We start from the raw sequence: 18,029 nt of genomic DNA on the forward strand, positions 1-18,029 counted from the left end.
AATTAGTGCACATAACATAATGTATAGTGAATATTCAAAAATTTATTTCTCCTAAACCATGAGGAGTTAGAGGGCATGCATAAATCATTAGAAAGGTCTTAGAATAATATTTCCAACCATAAATCCTATGCTCCCATTTGACCTATATAATTGGAGTGCAAATGCATTCAAATATAATATATTCAAATGCCACATATTTGTACTTTGGTTGAGCCATATTGAAAAAATATTTCATATATCCTCATTCCTATGGAATTAGAGGGAGTGTCATATAGCATTGGAAAGTTTTTGGAATATTTTATTTGACTATGTAATTTTCTCTTTCATTTAGACAACTTTTGAAATAAATAACAACCATTTTAATTATCCTATTAAGAGTTTCGATGAATTTATACTAATGTAAAAAAAAATTTAAACATTGCAAAAACTATTAGGATTTAAGATGAATATACACTAATGTATATTTGTTTAAATATCAGGAAAGGAGCACCCGATGTGATGTTCTCAACGGTTGATATATTCCTAGACCAATTTGTAGAAATGATTGCATATCAAAATACAACAAAGGCATCAGAAAAATATATGATCACACAAAAAGGTAGTTGATGACAAGAAGCATGGACTATTAGGTAAGCATTGGGAATTTACAAAAATTGGGAGTTGATGGTATACTACACAAGTTCGTAATAGATCATCAACATGATGCAATATTGTATGAGATGCATGAAACAATCACCAAATGGAACAATGTAGGGAAGGATACTATGTGAAAAGTATTGTACACTAGATTGTAGTGATCATCATTGTTCCACGAAGCCACAGAATATTCTAAATTCTCCAACATCTATCAACACATTGGGGAACCATTAGGAAGGGATGATTTACAATTTTTTCCTATCACTAAATTGGAACGTTTTAAGAAAAGTGTGAATTACTTTGTGGTCTAGATGGATCCTTTGACATGAATAATTGGTGTGTTGTATATTATCATTGTTATAGAATATTTCGTCAGATGGGTATAGGTTTTGTCAGTGAAGATTGTCTTTCAAACAGTGTTGCATAGTTAATCTTTAATAACATCATTCACGAAATTTGGTTACTTAAAGGTGCTAATGAGTGATCAAGGCATACATTTCATGAATTACATGATATTTAAATTGACTTAGGAGGTTATGATCCGTCACTATAAATGTAAAACCTATCATGCTAGGTAATTAGTATAATGGAAGCGTTCAACAAGATAATGAAATATTATCTCACAAACATTTGCAATGTGGATCATGATGATTGGGATTAGTGCACTCTTATAGTGTTATTTGTTAATTTTTCTAAGGGATATATTGTTCTTTTCTTTGATAATTTCATTTCTTCATTAACATATTACATTCACCCCATAACTTCATAACATTATTAGTATTTACATCATTATTTAGCAACATATGCAACTATGTACAAAGAACAATATCATCATAATTAATGCATTTTAACATAAAGGAATAGTAGAAGAAAACCATTCACACATAGAGACATCAGGATTGGTCGGAGAATAGGGAAAAACACATTATGGGGAAAACCCTTTCAAATTATTCTTCTTATTATATCGTCATCAAATGATTTAGCAAAAGAGAGTAAAGTGATCCATATCTTCATCTAGGCAGTTATCCAAAAATATAACTACAACATTCATAAAATGAACCCAACAATGCTTATACTCAAAGCCCTAATTATGAACACAGTATTGAATTGTCATTGTATACAATAAACTATCGAACTCTGCAGTGAATGAGCAAAAACTTCGAAAATCAGAGATTTCATCTTTTAGTTCCCAGTCATAAGCAGGAGGAGTCATCTGAGTGACTATAGCTGTCCATTCTCTCCCTTAAGCCCGGTGTGCAAGCGATTGGGGTCATATATGGATTGTGGAAACCCTAACTCCCAGTCGCATGGATGGAGGAGTGATCTCAGTGATAATAACTGCGCAATTGCTCCCTTAAGCCTAGTATGTGAATGACTTGGGTCAGATATGGACTATGAAAACCCTAACTCCTAGTCACATGGATGGATATTTGTTTTTGCGACTAGAAGGCTTCAATCACATGGATGAGCTTCTGTGCAAGCGACTATGTTAGACCTATTCCTGTGTTGTGTCAACGAATATGGCCCAAAACCCTAAAATTGATATGTGATCTTCAGACCTTGCAATTTCACCTCAGAGTGAACCTTATCCCCCGCATATGAGCTTCATACTTATGTGAGCCAAAAACCAAGGTAGAATAGTGTCTTATGATGTTGTCCAAATGAGGTAGAGGTCACTTGTATTTATAGCCTTCCAAGGGGGGCCACTTTACTTTAGGGACGACGTTATCAAATATTCATATGTAAGGTTTTCTTCAGAAACACACTTTCCCTTATTCAATTTGAGTGATATTTAGGTCGATTTTGGTCCTATCAAAAAGAGAAATTCAATGCAATCATTATCTATATCAAATGAGTTGTCCAAACAGGAATTTGACCACAATTTCATTTTGTTAACACTATTTGAATATAAGATTACATGAAAATGATTAACAAAGTATACACCATTCAAGTTGGTATACAGAAAGGGAGAAATCATGATATTATATTTTACAGTATTGAACCTCAAATTTCATTGGATACCAAGATGTCAAATGATTAATCATTGCGGCAATGGATAGATGAGCTAATGGAATTAGAGGAAGAGATTATTTAAGAATCTTAAAACATATTGGTGGAGAAAAAGAAATAGAATGCATGGAATGACCATAACATCCAATGCAAGATCCTAAAACTAGGCATGTTGGTATTACTCTATAGTATCAAGTTTCTCATTGTAATTCCCTACTTGATCCTATTATCTTACATTATCTTATTAAGGTAATTGCTGAGTGATTGATTTTTTTTGGTTGATTCCACTAATTATTATTAGTATACGTACGAGGTATGTGTATGCTAGCTACATAATCACACCTCACTCGAATATACTATTATTCTAAATCTTAAAATTTTGGATGATAAAATAAATGCTTAATCTTGATTAATGCATAACCTTGATTAGTGTGTTTTTAACCTGAAAATATTGACTATAATTATTAAGTTATATTTCTATATACTAAATACTATATACTTGTGAATATGTAATTGTATTTTCTAAAGTGACTTAATATTAATAATTTATTATTAGTTACTACTTAACTACTATTCATTTCCCAATGTTCGACAAGTTCTCTCCTCAAATTTATTTTTGAATTAGATATTAATATTTCATTTCCAAGAGTTCACAAGTTGTCTCCTCAAATTTATTTATGGATAATATACACGAAAGAAAGTCAAGGTAATTAAATTAAAATGATGGGGGACATTCATGGCCTTAATTGTAGGTGGTTGACGTGGATGAGTGGGAGAGACAAAGGGAAGGGGGATGAGAGGAGAAGGGGGATCCTTGGTCTTTATTTTTGGTATTGGAGGAAATAATTAGAGATCTAGGGAACCTGTGGAGATTCTCTCGGCTAAGAAGTAGAGAATTGAGGAGATTGATTTTGGTTGTAAGCATTATTTTGATTTTGGACACACTACCGTAGTTTTTGTTGGACTTGGGATTAGAGGGCTAGGGAGCTTGTGGAGGTTTCATGAGCTAGGTAGTTAGATAGACATTCTTATTTTGGAGGGTGGTAAATTCAGTTAGGTAATCCGAACACGAGCACCCCAACTGCACCACCAAATCAAGTATTCTTGTATTTGTTGTTTTATTTATGTAAATCGCTAAAACTCAAATTCGTTACATGTTTAATATGTAGAAAATCAAATTTTATGGTATTTTCAAATAATTGTTGTGTTATAGATATGATGTTTTAATTATTGTGATTCAATTAGAGGTTAAATTTAGTTTCGTTAGAGGACCCTAGATTGGGTCCTCACACTCAATCTCATGTAAGATTCTAATGAAATGGTTGGGACTAGTTTTTATCAACTATATTCTAGAGGTCGCTACGATAAAGCTAGAAACCCTTAGTGTTCCACCATTGAAGGGGTTATTAAATGGAAATAGGTTGAAGGAATACTATAGACCCTAGGGATATGAGATGGCTTGAATCAACCATATCAAATAGAGTTGAAGTAGCTATGAGTGGGTAACCATGAGTCTCAACCATAATATGTTATTTCATTATGGGGAGTATACGGGTACAACACTTACAATAATTATAGGGAGAAAATACTTGGATAGATTTCATAGATTTGCAACTTCTATGACAAGAAAAAATGATAAAGGGTAAATAATAGAGTGAGAGAATTGGAAATAGGGAATACATAGGGATAATAGTAGAAATATCTAATATTTATACCGCATTATGTACCACTTTACTGTTGAATAGGATGAACTAATACAACTGTCAAATCATGTGGTTCACGTTAAAGTTGAGCACCACTTGGGGTTGATAGTGAAGGTAGTAATGTTAGTGGTAAGAAGAGACCATATTGAATTATAAAATTCTCTGATGGGTATGAGAATTCATTATTTCAATGAGTTTCTTATAGAGTAGGAACAATCTCATATTAAAAAATAAAGTGAAATAAGAGTGTGCATGTGTTTAAGAGTGTGTAGGTATTAAAAAATGTTTAGGTGCTCAAACTCATGTAATGGGGATAATTGGGTTTGGAGTACAGAGTGTAGGTGATCGTTTCTATTTAGAGAGTAGTTGATTAAAGGCAGAGTGCCAAGGACTAACAAACTTCACCATATTATAGATAGTAACATCAATTAAAATAGAGCGGATGAAATCAAAATCACTTAAGGGTGTCAAAATGCACATGGTGGAAATCCTAGAAGAAGTGGAAATTCAATAAACTATGTTGGGAATGATTTTCATCACAAGGTTCATGGATTTGGACAAAAAAGATGAATGATTGTTTCAAAAGCTCCAATTTGAAAACTATGCTAAGGTGAAGATTGGAGAAAATGTCAACAAGAACGTTATTCCTTAGGGTTACGTCAATACATTCTAAAAATTAGGTAATGACCTTATTGGAGGTGTCACATTTAAACTAAATCTTTAACATAAATAATTGAACATGATTCTTATGTAGAAAGCGACATGGTGGACTTATTTGGCTCCACCACACTTAACCTATGGATGAGGAAAACCCACATATGGTCTTTGGTCTACCATGCATAGATGAATATCATATATGTGTAATTCAGCATGTGATGTAGTAATAAAATATGCATATAATAGATATTGCATACATAGGGGAACAAGTGGTGTACTAATATTAATAATATATGACCCAACAATTCATTTTTCGACACAACATCTTTCATGGAAATTGAACTACAAATGCATGATGAATTCTCTTTGGGTATTCTCCTGAATAACAATTGATGCTTTCAAGAGATGGATTTATCTTAATACCTAATTAATGAGTTCAACTAAGATTGTTTAGATTCACAAGATTATGGTGAGTAATTCCACTATACTTAGCTCATCCACTTATTTGTAATGATTGATTGGAAGCCATAATCAAAAGTAGACTACGACATGTCGATTACCAAGTCCTTTACTCTAACTAAGTTCATTGTATTGAGAAACAATCTAGATAAAATAAGTGCAATAAAATACCAATTGAACATTCTATAGGTGGTATACAAGATGTCAAAAATTGGAAATGTATAGAAAAATTAAGAGCTTAAGTTCAAGTGCACATAAGAACAAGAAGATAAAGATACTCAAGATAATTAGTTGTACAATTTATTCCAAATGCCAAGATAGAATTAAAGGGATAATGAACCAATCTAGCCTTTTCCAGTTTGAAGCCTCATGATACAAATCAAGCTAGGATTTCAACGCAAACATGGATGCAACAAATTATTTTTGAATAAATTAATGTATGTTAAATGAAATCCACAACACTCGAACATATAAATGCATTACAAGCCACAAATGTGCAAAGTAATAGAGCCTATGACTACAACATAGAGCACCAGCATAGGAACCACATAACACAAATATCAAAACAATAGCAACCACAACTTCATTGTAAGAGTAAGAAAAAGTTACATCCCTAGTTCAATCCATAATGTGCATGTTGCGTGCGAATTCAGAAGGTCAATAAATCCTACATTGTGACTTGTCATACAAATTTGGTGCATATTATCAAGAATTGAGGCTAGTTAAGCCTCAAGCACCTAAATCAAGAGTCATAAGAACTAGTATGGATAAAATATCTAACGCAGAGTGAGGCCATTCAAGGGAAATGATTCTTCAACACACCCCATTGACCCTTACAATTTTTAATGCATCCTCCAACACTACATAGGTTTATATACCTTATGCTCAATGGGATTTATTTTAGTGTCTATAAGTGATATCCATAATATTCAATGGATATCATGAGAGATATCGTTGAAAGACATAGATATCTAGCCCAATATTATATTAACCTATAATGGTGCCATCATTAAGAGGTTTCTATGCATGTATCACTTGTTACCATAGTGGAGGAAGCATATGCCCACATCCTGATATTTAAGGAAGCTTGGAAAGACATGCTCACACATTACAAACTCTAGAAGGTACAACAAGTTTCTTTGCACTTGAAGGTGCCAAACCTAGAACTAAAGGAAGAATTGAAGAATATTCCTATATTGGAACAACTAGATCTCAAGTAGAAAATTGAAAAATCCAAGTTCTTACAATAATCCAAGGTTCACATAGAAGCATTTGTAGGCTTTCTTGACTACAACCTTAGGTTTTGGATTCAAATGAAAAATGCTCCTGAGTTGTGCACACCAAAGGAATATATAGAAAAATTGGGGGCTCATATCAATGAAAATAAAAGGTGCCTTGTAGGCCTTGCCCCAATAATAAGCGAGGAGGTGATGACCAAGATCTTTGATCAATTGTGATAAATCCTAAATTCTTGAGTCATAAAATAGAAAATATCTAAGATAGTGCTAGATTCTGAAGAATAGATTGCGATACAATATTCTACATGCACATATGTCTAGGAAAATTTGGCTAAGGAAATCCAACCAAGATAAACAAATGATCCCCATTTGAGGGTATACCATAATGATAGAGAGAAAAGTTTTACAGCAACTTGAAGGTGTTTCTTGATTCATTTTATGAATTCAATCTTGAGTTCCAAAACTTTCTTCAATAACTACTCGAAAAGATCCCATATGTTGCCTCAATTTTGCAAAAGTAGAATCTAATATCTAGGATATGCTAGGTTTTAGTGTTAGGGTCTTGAGGAAAACAATGTAGGGCCAAGTTTCAAATAAATGCACACATGTCATGTTTGGAATAATTGGGTTGTAGAAAGAAAGGGTTTACATCACACATGAGTACCATTCACCTCCATTATGCATGAGAACTAATGATAATGCATAAAGAGCACCACACACCTCCATTGTGAATGACAATTATAATAATTCATAAAGGATTATAGTGGCACATCAACTATCTAAGGGAATCTTTTGGGAATATTTGCACTTGTAACTAGTTTTGAATTGAGAAATTGGTGGTTAAGTTTGCTCTCATTGTAACACACTATAAAAGGATGCATGGGGAAAGATTAAGCAATCTTTTTAGAGCTTTTTGGTGGAAAAAGTCTCTTAGTGAGTCATGGAGTCATATCTAAGAAAGGCTAATGGATATTGGACATTGTAAAAATCTATATTATGTATGAGATTATGAAGTATTAGATGCCCCTTTGTTCCCAAATATTGGGTGTTAATGTCAAATGTTTCCACGTGAAAGATGTATCATATATACTTTAATATGATTTTTTTGTGGATAGTTAATGGATACTCTAATGGGTCCTTCATGTGAATGTGTAACTCAATGTGAATGATTTACTTAGAGTTTAGAATGTTGTTCTGAAAATATGAATAACCTAGTCAATCTACTCTTACAATTCTTGTAATCGTTTTCAATGAGACCTTCTTCGTTTCCTAAAGATTGAAAATAGTAGTGCTTACATGGAATTTGTTGGCTAAGGTTGTTGAATGGCAAGTTTGAATCCCCCCATGAATAATCCCATGCCCCATGCTTTTGAGAGTCATATCCTACAATTATATAAATGGTCAAGTGAAGGTTTGACTCTACTTTATTTTGTGTAAATAGGGTATAGATCATGTTGTTAACCCAAAAACATGTTTAGGCAAATGTAGAGATAAATTTCATAAAAAATTGTTAGACATAAGTTTCTCTGCACTATTTTCTCTATATTCACACTTATTCAATTTGTCAATGTGCAGAAAAACTATGCATGTATCTCACTCTTCATATTCCTTCTCTGCCCTTTTCCTCTCCCCACACTTTATTCCACCCATTAATCCTTTTCACACTTCCCTTCTTCACACCCACCTCTGCACAATGTGAGACTCTGCACAATCCACTCATCCACACTTCATATCATTACTTAATAGTAATTGTGGATATCATGTCTCAACAAGTTAATTCACCACCTTTACTCTCTCATTCCTTTCTTTCTCGTTTTGAAGTCATTTAAAGGATCAATAAAGGAAATTTATCTCCAAGTAAAGTGATGTGATGTAAATCACACTTTGGTATCTTGCGTAAAAACATGATCATGAGTTGGTAACCCCTACTTGTTATTTGACTTGTCCAATGAAATGGCATGAGAGAAAATGGTGTATTAGTAATGGTGCAAAATATTGAGTTAAACACTAAGACTCATTAAAAGGATTTATTGATTAATCATATATCACTAACTACAACAAAAAATGGATTCTAGAAGGAAGAAACAGTTAGTTTGTGGTGACACATTCAAATCAATTTCTCAATTAGATAAAAAAATATCATTAGTCAATTCCATATGAGTGGTATTTGAACGTGTCTCCATACGAGAAAAGAAATAACAAGGTTTGGCTCACTAGACTAGCGAACCATTTATGTGTCCTTAAAGTTTTCAATTTCAAAGAAGTAGTTTAATTGTGTGTGTAGTATTTTGATACAAAAATTAGAACTATCAATCTTGGAGTAAAGAATAACCTGCTCCCTCTGACTTGAAAATAAGTCAAAAGGCTCCTCAAGCCACCATATCCCATGAAGTTACTCAAGATATCTGAAGTTGATAGTTTCTTGGACTCTTAATCTAACGGAATGAAAATTATTCAAGTGTTCATGTTTCCTTCTGTATAGGTTCATTTTGATATTTTCTAGGAAATTTGCTAAAATGATGGGGTTAGAAACTACTTAAAATGTCCCCAAGTCTGTTCTTTATGCATTAAACTATTCTTTTAAAAGAGACATTTTGTTTGACTCAGTAGACCCCATTTCTAGTGAATTATCCTTCCAACTAGCCAATCTATCCAAAACCCATAATTTTTTCATGACAACCCATTTGGTTATAGCTCTAGTATAGTTCCGTACCTTCCATGACATACCCATAAGATAATTTGAATATATACATAGAACCAACATAGTTTTGGTACCCTGTGTTTTGGAATCATAAGCACCCATTTCATTTTTATCAAGTGCAAGATTCTTTTATTAGAGAAGTTAATTATCTAGTGACTAGGTAAGAACCCAACAAAATTTGAAACAAGTCACTCTTTTGGGGAAAGGGATACATGATGTGAAGGAAGAAAACATCCTGGTGATGACCTCGAGTATTGCAATAAGAATGTTGCAACTCCAAAGGCTACCAACTTAAATTATCAACCCAGGGTTCATACATACTTAAGAGGTGCCAACACAGTATGTGCAACTGACACCTTCCCCTTCCTATTATGAATCCCTTTGATGCAATTGAAATAAGGAAATGAAACAAATTCAAATGGGAAAATATTCAGTTAAGTTACCAATCTTAAGTTGAAAAAGGTAAATATCAATAAGCAAATCTATTCTACTTTTGTTGGAAAGTAAATCTAGCCTAATTGAAAAAATAAACATTCAATAGGAAATAAAGGTAAGAGCTAAGTGGTGACCTAACCAAGCATCATATTAACCAAAGTATTCTCATAACATTCATAGGATATAAATATACTTCTACCATGAATTTGGATTGAATCTGGGCAAGAAATATCTCGAAAATAAATTGCTATAGGATTGCTATATGATTGTTGTTTCTCGAGTTAACTTGTCAAAATACCAAAACAATAAAATGAAAATGAGATGGGGTAATTTTTTTTATTAAGTAGTATGTCCTAGGAATCCAATACATGTGGAATCACTCAAAAATGACATTGCCAACATGTGCAAAAATGTATCAGAGAGTTACCACTCTAAAAATCAGAAATTCTATAATTAGTGAGCTAGTTAACCTACCAAATGTCTGACCTGACCAAGTGAAAATTATATGGGGTAATTTCTTTATTAATTATAATGTTTTTAGGAATTACCCAAGTTAAACCAACTAAAAATATCTTCGTTTACACATGTTAAAATTTAGCATAAAATTACTAAACCATAAATGTCATACCAATGAACTAGTGAGTTGATCTAAGTACCCAAGTGCCTGCGCTAATCAAGTTTAAATGTTGTAGGTAAAATTATTTTACTAATATGGATATTTTTAAGCTTCAATCCAAGTGGAATAAACACAAAATAAGCTCATTAAGATGTGCTAACAGTTAGCAGAAAATTACTACTATTTTGCTACAAGATACTTGCAGAAATTCTGGAATTGTGAACTAGTAAAACAATCCAAGTAGCTCAATTATGAATATGTCCTTGAAAAGATGATATGAACATGAATCATACTTTTAACTATATAAATTACTGGAAAAACCACTTGCTTGAATCATTTAACCAATCTAACTTACAACAAATGAAACATGAATATGAAGTGCAGATATAGGAAATGTAAGAAGAAGACATGCAAGTGAATAAGAAGTGTAAAGAAGATAACAAAATTATAAAACATGGCTCTGAGGCTCCTGTAATGGCCAAGCCCAAGGATTCTCGTATTCCTATGAAGGAAACCAAGCTTTAGAAGCTAAAAATGGCACCAAACATCATTATTAGAGTCTATCCAAATGCATCCCTACTTGAAATCAAAGTAGAGCCACTAAATGATAAGTTATCTTCAAACAAAGACTAATAAAATCATACGCATAGAGACAAATTAAAATTGGTACTTATATAAATTGATGGGGGAGAATCCTCCTTTAAAGGAGACAACTTTCCCCTTCAAAATCCTCAAAACATGGATCTGGTTCCCAAAAGTAGGAATGTTCATTAAATGACAGGGAGCACATTCCTAGATTTTATCAATCACTTGATCTCTATGTTTTGTTCAATAATATTATCATATCATGTTTATTTATTATTCAATATTGGTCCATCCTATAGTAAGGAAAATGTCCCTGTATTATATCATTTAGAATTTACTCAATATTCTCTCAAAATTAAGCAAAAATAAATAATATTAGGCACATAATATGCAATTATCTCTAAACCTTCCTAATGAACATATTATAGCTCAAAAACATGTCATCAAATCAAAAGATAGAGGTTAAATGTGTTGAAGGATGGTCAAAAGGGCCTTAAATTGTATCTAATTTGGAGTCACATCATACCCCCTGACTAAAAGCATTGCTCATCCTCCAAGCAACTTAGTGACCTAGCTATACCTCATTAATGGCCCTGGTGGCCTCTCTCTTGTACATTTCCTAGTCCTTTACCTGAAGAATATTGGTTTTAGGTTTGGCAAGGACAAACACAAACTATAGTTGTTCTTTACATGCATTTATTTAATTGTCTTTTCAAGCACAAAATGTAACTTTTCTCTTTGCAAGTGAACTTTGTTGGCTTGTAGGGAAAAGTGACATCATCTCCATTACATTCACACCATCTCCCTTGACACCCTCATTATATTTTCACTCATTCTTCTAAACTGCCTATGCAATAGAGAAAATTTCAGCCTAAAAGTTCCCATGAAAGTTTCATGTACATATTGTGTAAACCAATCAAAATTCTTTAAATCTTGAAAGTGTTACATGTAAATGTTTTGGAGGGAAAATTTAAAAAAATAATTTGTTCACTGTATTTTTGGCTTATCTGCTTATAGGTTTATTTAAATTTCAAGTGTAGAAATTCATTGGATGTGAAATTAATTTTAACGACCAACGAGTACCCAATATGCATACTTTTGAGAAGACCCACATCAATAAAATTTGAAGATACAAAAAAATGTTTTACACTTTTTTTTAATGTATATTCTTTTTTATTGATGTGAGTCTTCTCAAAAGTATGCATAGTGGGTGCTTGTTGGATGTGAAATTTAACTCCACATCCAATGAGTGTCTACACTTGAAATTTGACTGTACCTATAAGGAAATAAGCCAAAAGTATGATTAAAAAAAGTAATTTTTTTTATTTTCCTTCTAAAATTCATAACTCTTACTTTATTATTTTCCTATTATTATATTATTTTTCCCGAGGAGGCCACTTTTAGGTTGAAATTTCCTCTAATGCATGGAAAACTCATAGTTTTATTAGAGATCATTATTCTGGATTTTTCCCCATGTGCAAGATAGGTTCTTGAAGGGTTCTAGGCTTGGAAAGGTCCTCCACATCCTTTTCCAATGTCTTGCCACCATTTTCCACCATTTCGCCTCCTCTATAACCCTCAAGATTCCTTCTGATGAAAATTGCAGAAATAGAGATCATCCTATAACATCTTCTAGCACACTTGTAGCATCCTATATCACATCACAAAATTTATTAGATCTTAACCAGAATTGCACCTCATGCCTAATTGTTTCCTCTTAGCTTTATATATCATCTTGTAGGTTGTGGACACAAACTAGAAGAGATCAGAGGCCTCTTCAAAAGCCTCTTTTCATCACTATGGTTTGAGTTATGTTTTGATGGTGAATATCTTGGTTACTTTATCTATCTTCTTCTTCTCTTTTGTTTCATGGAAAATTTGGTTAGGTCTTTCTTAGGCACTATTCCTTTAGTGTTTAGCACAATTTGTTCCGCTACTTATCCTTCTTCCTCGTTAACTTTTTTCTTTTCCCATATCCCCCTCTTATCCATCATCTTATGCTTCTTCATTAGCTTCTTCTTCTCCTTCTTATTTGTGGGCTCTTTTATAGTTAAATCGACCCACCCATGTGCCCTACTATAACTTCTTCAAAATTTTAAAAGTTTTTTATATTAATTATTGTTTTCTAAGTAGTTTAGTGTTTCAAGACAGAGGTTAGATGGGTGGTGTTCTTCTTCTGGACAAAGGGAGTAAAATTACATGCCAAATTAAAAGCAAATTAATCATGCTACTACCTTGCTTGCCTCACATGGCAAAAAAATCAAAAGAAAAAAAAAATCAATTACTAAGCGTTTTCTATAAGATGTTTTACATGTAAAAATTGACCAAATTATCTAACTCTTTGTGCATGGTAGGTGAGGAAAATATGCTACTTACCCCTCCCTATGATACTCCTTCATGGTTGTGGGGGTCTATAGGAAAAATCAAAGCAATTCGAACCTTTTTACATCTCTCGGCTCGATCCTATAACATTGTGTACAATCTTGTAGTAGTAGTCCGCAATCCTATAACAATAGTCTGTAATCCTATAGAATTTGTATTCAATCTTGTAGCATATTTTTTCATCTCTGTGGCTTTTATGTAGAACCCTCGAGGACCCTTAATCATTTCTACCTCAACTCTCGATGTCTTAGTGAGATTCTCTTAACCATAATATGCTCAAGAGAAGAGATGAAGAAAAATGCATACCTTTGCCTACATGATGATCTTCAATTTCCTTGATGTTTGCATGCTCATTTGAAAATGTTGTTTGATATGCTGATTGATTGAAGTGTTATTTTCCATGCTAGTTTCTTCATCCTCTAGCCCTTGTTTTGAACAAAATATTTTTGTATATATTTTTTGATAGGTGCCTAACTAAGTGAAGTCTGCTGATGTAGGTCCTCCAAATTGTGGATCGATATGCTAGTAGTGGAGATGAAAAATGACCCTATAGCAACTCCTCAAGAGTTTTGTGGCTGCCCAAGATCACAAACATTGACCTTCAATTCTTCAGGATGGCTAAGTTTTCACTTCGTTGTTAAGTGTCTCCAATTGTGGTTCTATGGGGTTTGTGCAGGTTCTTACATGATTGGAGTATTTCTTGTAGTGGTCACGCATGCCCCTCCAAGACTACAATAATCTTCATGCAATGCATTCAACAACTCTGATAATTCATGGTGAACTCATGGATAGAAACTAGAAACTTTTGTGGTGGTGACAATTGTGGAAGAAGGGGCAAAAATGGGTTTTCCTCGTGGATAAAGATGAATTTTTGTATGAATAAGTAGTTAAATGTTGTGGAGGATGGATAGTGGAGGTGTGGTAGACTTATTTGTTAATTCCCACAAGGAAAACATAATATCTGACCCCTCTTTTTATGTTGATCAAAATCCTGTAGCAATTATGGGAAAATCCTATAGCACTATAGGACAATCCTGTAACATATTTGTTTTATCCATATCTCTCAAAAAGAATACTGAATTCACCTAAAATTTGGAAGCATGTTTCCATCATACTCATGCATATACCCATAAAAAATATTATCTAGTGGATACATGAATATCGAGAAAAATGGAAAGTGGATATAAGTGATGGTGGTTGATTTCTCAAAAAGTATGCATTGGAATTTGCTGAAAGTTTTTAAGCATGTATCATCCTTATGCATCTCCCATGAAATAGTTTCACAAAAATATGCATGGTTTTTAAGATATGATCAAAAAATTTTATGCCCCATGTTTTTCTACAATCTTGTACCAAAACAAAACTTTCTTTTAACACTTCAGAAAAATGAGCAAAATGAATGGGAAATGATTGGGAATGATGGGTAGATTTTGGAAATAGATGAGGGGTGATGGATTGAAATGGCTAGTCCTATTTGAGAATCTCAGAAAAGGAGGAAAAAACTCAAGCTTCTTCTTATGGTACTAACTTGTTGGTGTTCCTTACACAAGTTGGATGGAGGAAAGAATATCTTTAATTTTATCGTTTTTTCCTTTTTTCTTAGGCCTACTAGGTGCCTCAATGAGGTTTTCAACTAGCAAGCCTACCTAATCACCTCAAAGGAAGTTTACACCTTGGATCATTTTTCCTCCTTTTTTCTTTTTCTCCAACCCATTGACTACCTCATCGAGGTTTTCACTTGATATTTTATTTTTATTTTTTTCCTTTTTTTTTTTTTTTTTTTTAGATTTGTATTCCTCTATCGTGCTTTACTTTTAAAGAAAAGATTCTTTCAAGTATAGGAATAGTTCCAATGAAGCCATGTGTATAACAAGATAACATATAAACTCATGTGTAAGCTTGAAAGATATGCTTTGACATGTACTTGAATATGAGAGACTAACTGCTTTGACTTTGATAATGTCAAACATTGTTGAGGAGAGTGGTGTTCCTACTTAGTGACTGTTAGGAACCAAATTTTAATATGATGTGATGCCCTTAGTTCACTTTCTCATCAGGAGCATTTTGTATCTCCTCTTCTTCCATGTCATTAAAATATTCTACTGTTTTCTAATTAGTCCCTTGAACACATAAAGGATCTAATGATAAGAATAGTAGAAATTCTTTAATCTAAGGCTCTGTTGTTTTCTCTCCATCAAATGTAGTACATGATTCTTCTATATCTTCCTCTTTTGGATTTTTTTCTTGAATGATATCAGGGGAATCCCTTTTTTGCAATACTCCTCCTAATCTAATATGAATACCATTTATATCAAGAGGATTTGTTCGGAATTGTTGTACCTCAGAATTATAAGTGGGTTGAGTTACTTTACTATTTGGGTTTGGAAATGGTTCTACAAGTAGTTGAGTGGGAGTGGATCTTTAATATGGATGTAGTTGAGGTTGTGGTTGTGAAAGATCTGGATTGCATGGATAGCATGGAGTTGGGTGTGGAGGACATTGAGGAAGCATTTGAGGACATTGTGGATTTCTCCCATAAAGCCCTTGCCAACGTTATTGCTAAGATCAGTTTTGGGGCTGAGATGACCAAGGTTTCCAAACAAATGTTGCATTCGAGTTATTTTGAGATGGTTTTGCATAACCTTGGAATTTTTAACCACATTCTTGCATCATACCAGGTTGACTAGGCTGACATGGTCTTGTTGGAGCTACATAACAGAGTTTCTTTGATGATTGACTTTCTCCACTGTCCTCCTGGTAAGCTTTGTTCAACCTTCGTGTTGGCTTACGGGGTCCTGACCTAGGTTCAACGTTAAGTTAGCCAAGCAAATCCTTAAACTACTAGCCCTTTTGGCATCAATCCACGGAGGATGGATTGAAGTCTCACCCGAAGTAGTATGGCGGGGGTACTGGAACCAAGTTTTTTCACCCAAAGATGTTAGTGATGTCGTTTTATGCCTTAATTTTTCCCTTCTGTAGATCGATAAGCCTTTAATGGCTTGGCAATATACTTCTCTTAATCGATGTCTAAACCTTTGCAAAGGTCTACGACTATCGTTCCCATACCCTAACCAGGCGAATCAACCACTTACGCGCTTCTGTAATTACTCTTACTTCCGTATTTACCTAGATCGACTTAAGTATCTAATAGCTTCAATATGCATTAATACTTTCTTTGCGTAAACATATATTATTACTTGCGTTCAGATAACAATGTAAAACATATAGATTCACGCATCAATATAGCATTAAATCATGAACCCATTATTAAGCATAACATAACCACATTTATTCATAACAGAAGTAAAGAGATCAAATACAAATATTTTTAGAGTAATCTTCCTTATTAGTACTTCAGATCTTCTTACAGGCTCTAACTACCTTATGCACTCAGTTGCAGGGGCGCACACACTCAGTTGCAGACTTCTACCCTAGGCCTATGCACAGATAGTTGGAGAGCCTCTCTTCTAATCTAAAACTCTTCACTCTTTTCACTACTGACGCATTACATTCATCATCATTACTACTACTTCTGTCTTAGACTCTTATAAGGCTTTTCTATTTATACAATCCCATGGTCCACAAACCATGGGTAGATCTTCTAAAGTCGACACAACTTACATACAGAAAGGGTGGAAACCCTTTATGAAACCTTACATCTACGCACTTTGTGACCATAAATTGCGGAGACTTTACATTTTACATACAAAAAATTGGCCTTTTAGCTCGAAAATTAACCCTAGGGGACCTTGTCCCAACAGGCCCCCAAAACAAATATGGTGGCTCGTCCCCGAGTCACTCTGCTACCATAAAGATCTTACTGCGAAGACCTTCGAGCTCCACTTGCACCATTGCAACTTTAGTTGTACACTGTGTAGCTACCTACTTGACCTGCTCCACTAGTTTCTCCATTGTTGGTCTTGTGTTCTCTACTTGGATATTATGATGTGTTGTATGCAGGTTGGCGAGCTTCTCCCCAATGGTGGCAGAGAGCACATAGCCCTCATCCAGACAAGGCCCTAATCTAGCCTTAAGGACTACCTCTTTTTTCTAGTTCCTTTACCTCCTAAAGCTTGTCTAATCTTTGCGTGATGGTGATAATGCGCGCCATCACTCTGGCTTCATCATTTTGCTACTGTAATTCCCTTGCCTCGGTATTCAACCTCTGTTGGTTGTGATCTTCCTGTAGGCTTGTGAGGACCTTCATCAATTGCTCGAAGAGCGCAGTACATTCTTCCACCGTGACATCTACTGCAGTGACTGCATTCTTGACAGCTGCCTCACGTTGTTCCCTGACCTCTGGTGGAGTTGAAGGTTGTACCCTCAAATCAAGCTTTGTAATCTTGAGGTTTAGCTCAAACTAAACCTTGGCCATCTTGGTTCGAGCATCGCACACACCAGCAGCCAACTTCTGAATCTTGGCCTCCAACGCTGCCTCTTCTGCGATGTGCAGTTCTAGAACAGTTCTGCAGGCTTCTACTACTACTATTTTGGTTTTCTCATTCTTCTCCTGGACATTCTTCCAGGTGTCTATTGTTGTTGTTTTCTCAACAAGCATCTATTCATTCTTAACCTTTTGCTCGCTGATCATGCTCAACGTCTAAGTT

The sequence above is a fragment of the Pinus tabuliformis genome, chromosome 5_2 (assembly GCF_031772625.1).
Source record: "Pinus tabuliformis cultivar Carrire ecotype Pingquan chromosome 5_2, CPIR1, whole genome shotgun sequence".
In the NCBI taxonomy this organism is placed as follows: Eukaryota; Viridiplantae; Streptophyta; class Pinopsida; order Pinales; family Pinaceae; genus Pinus; species Pinus tabuliformis.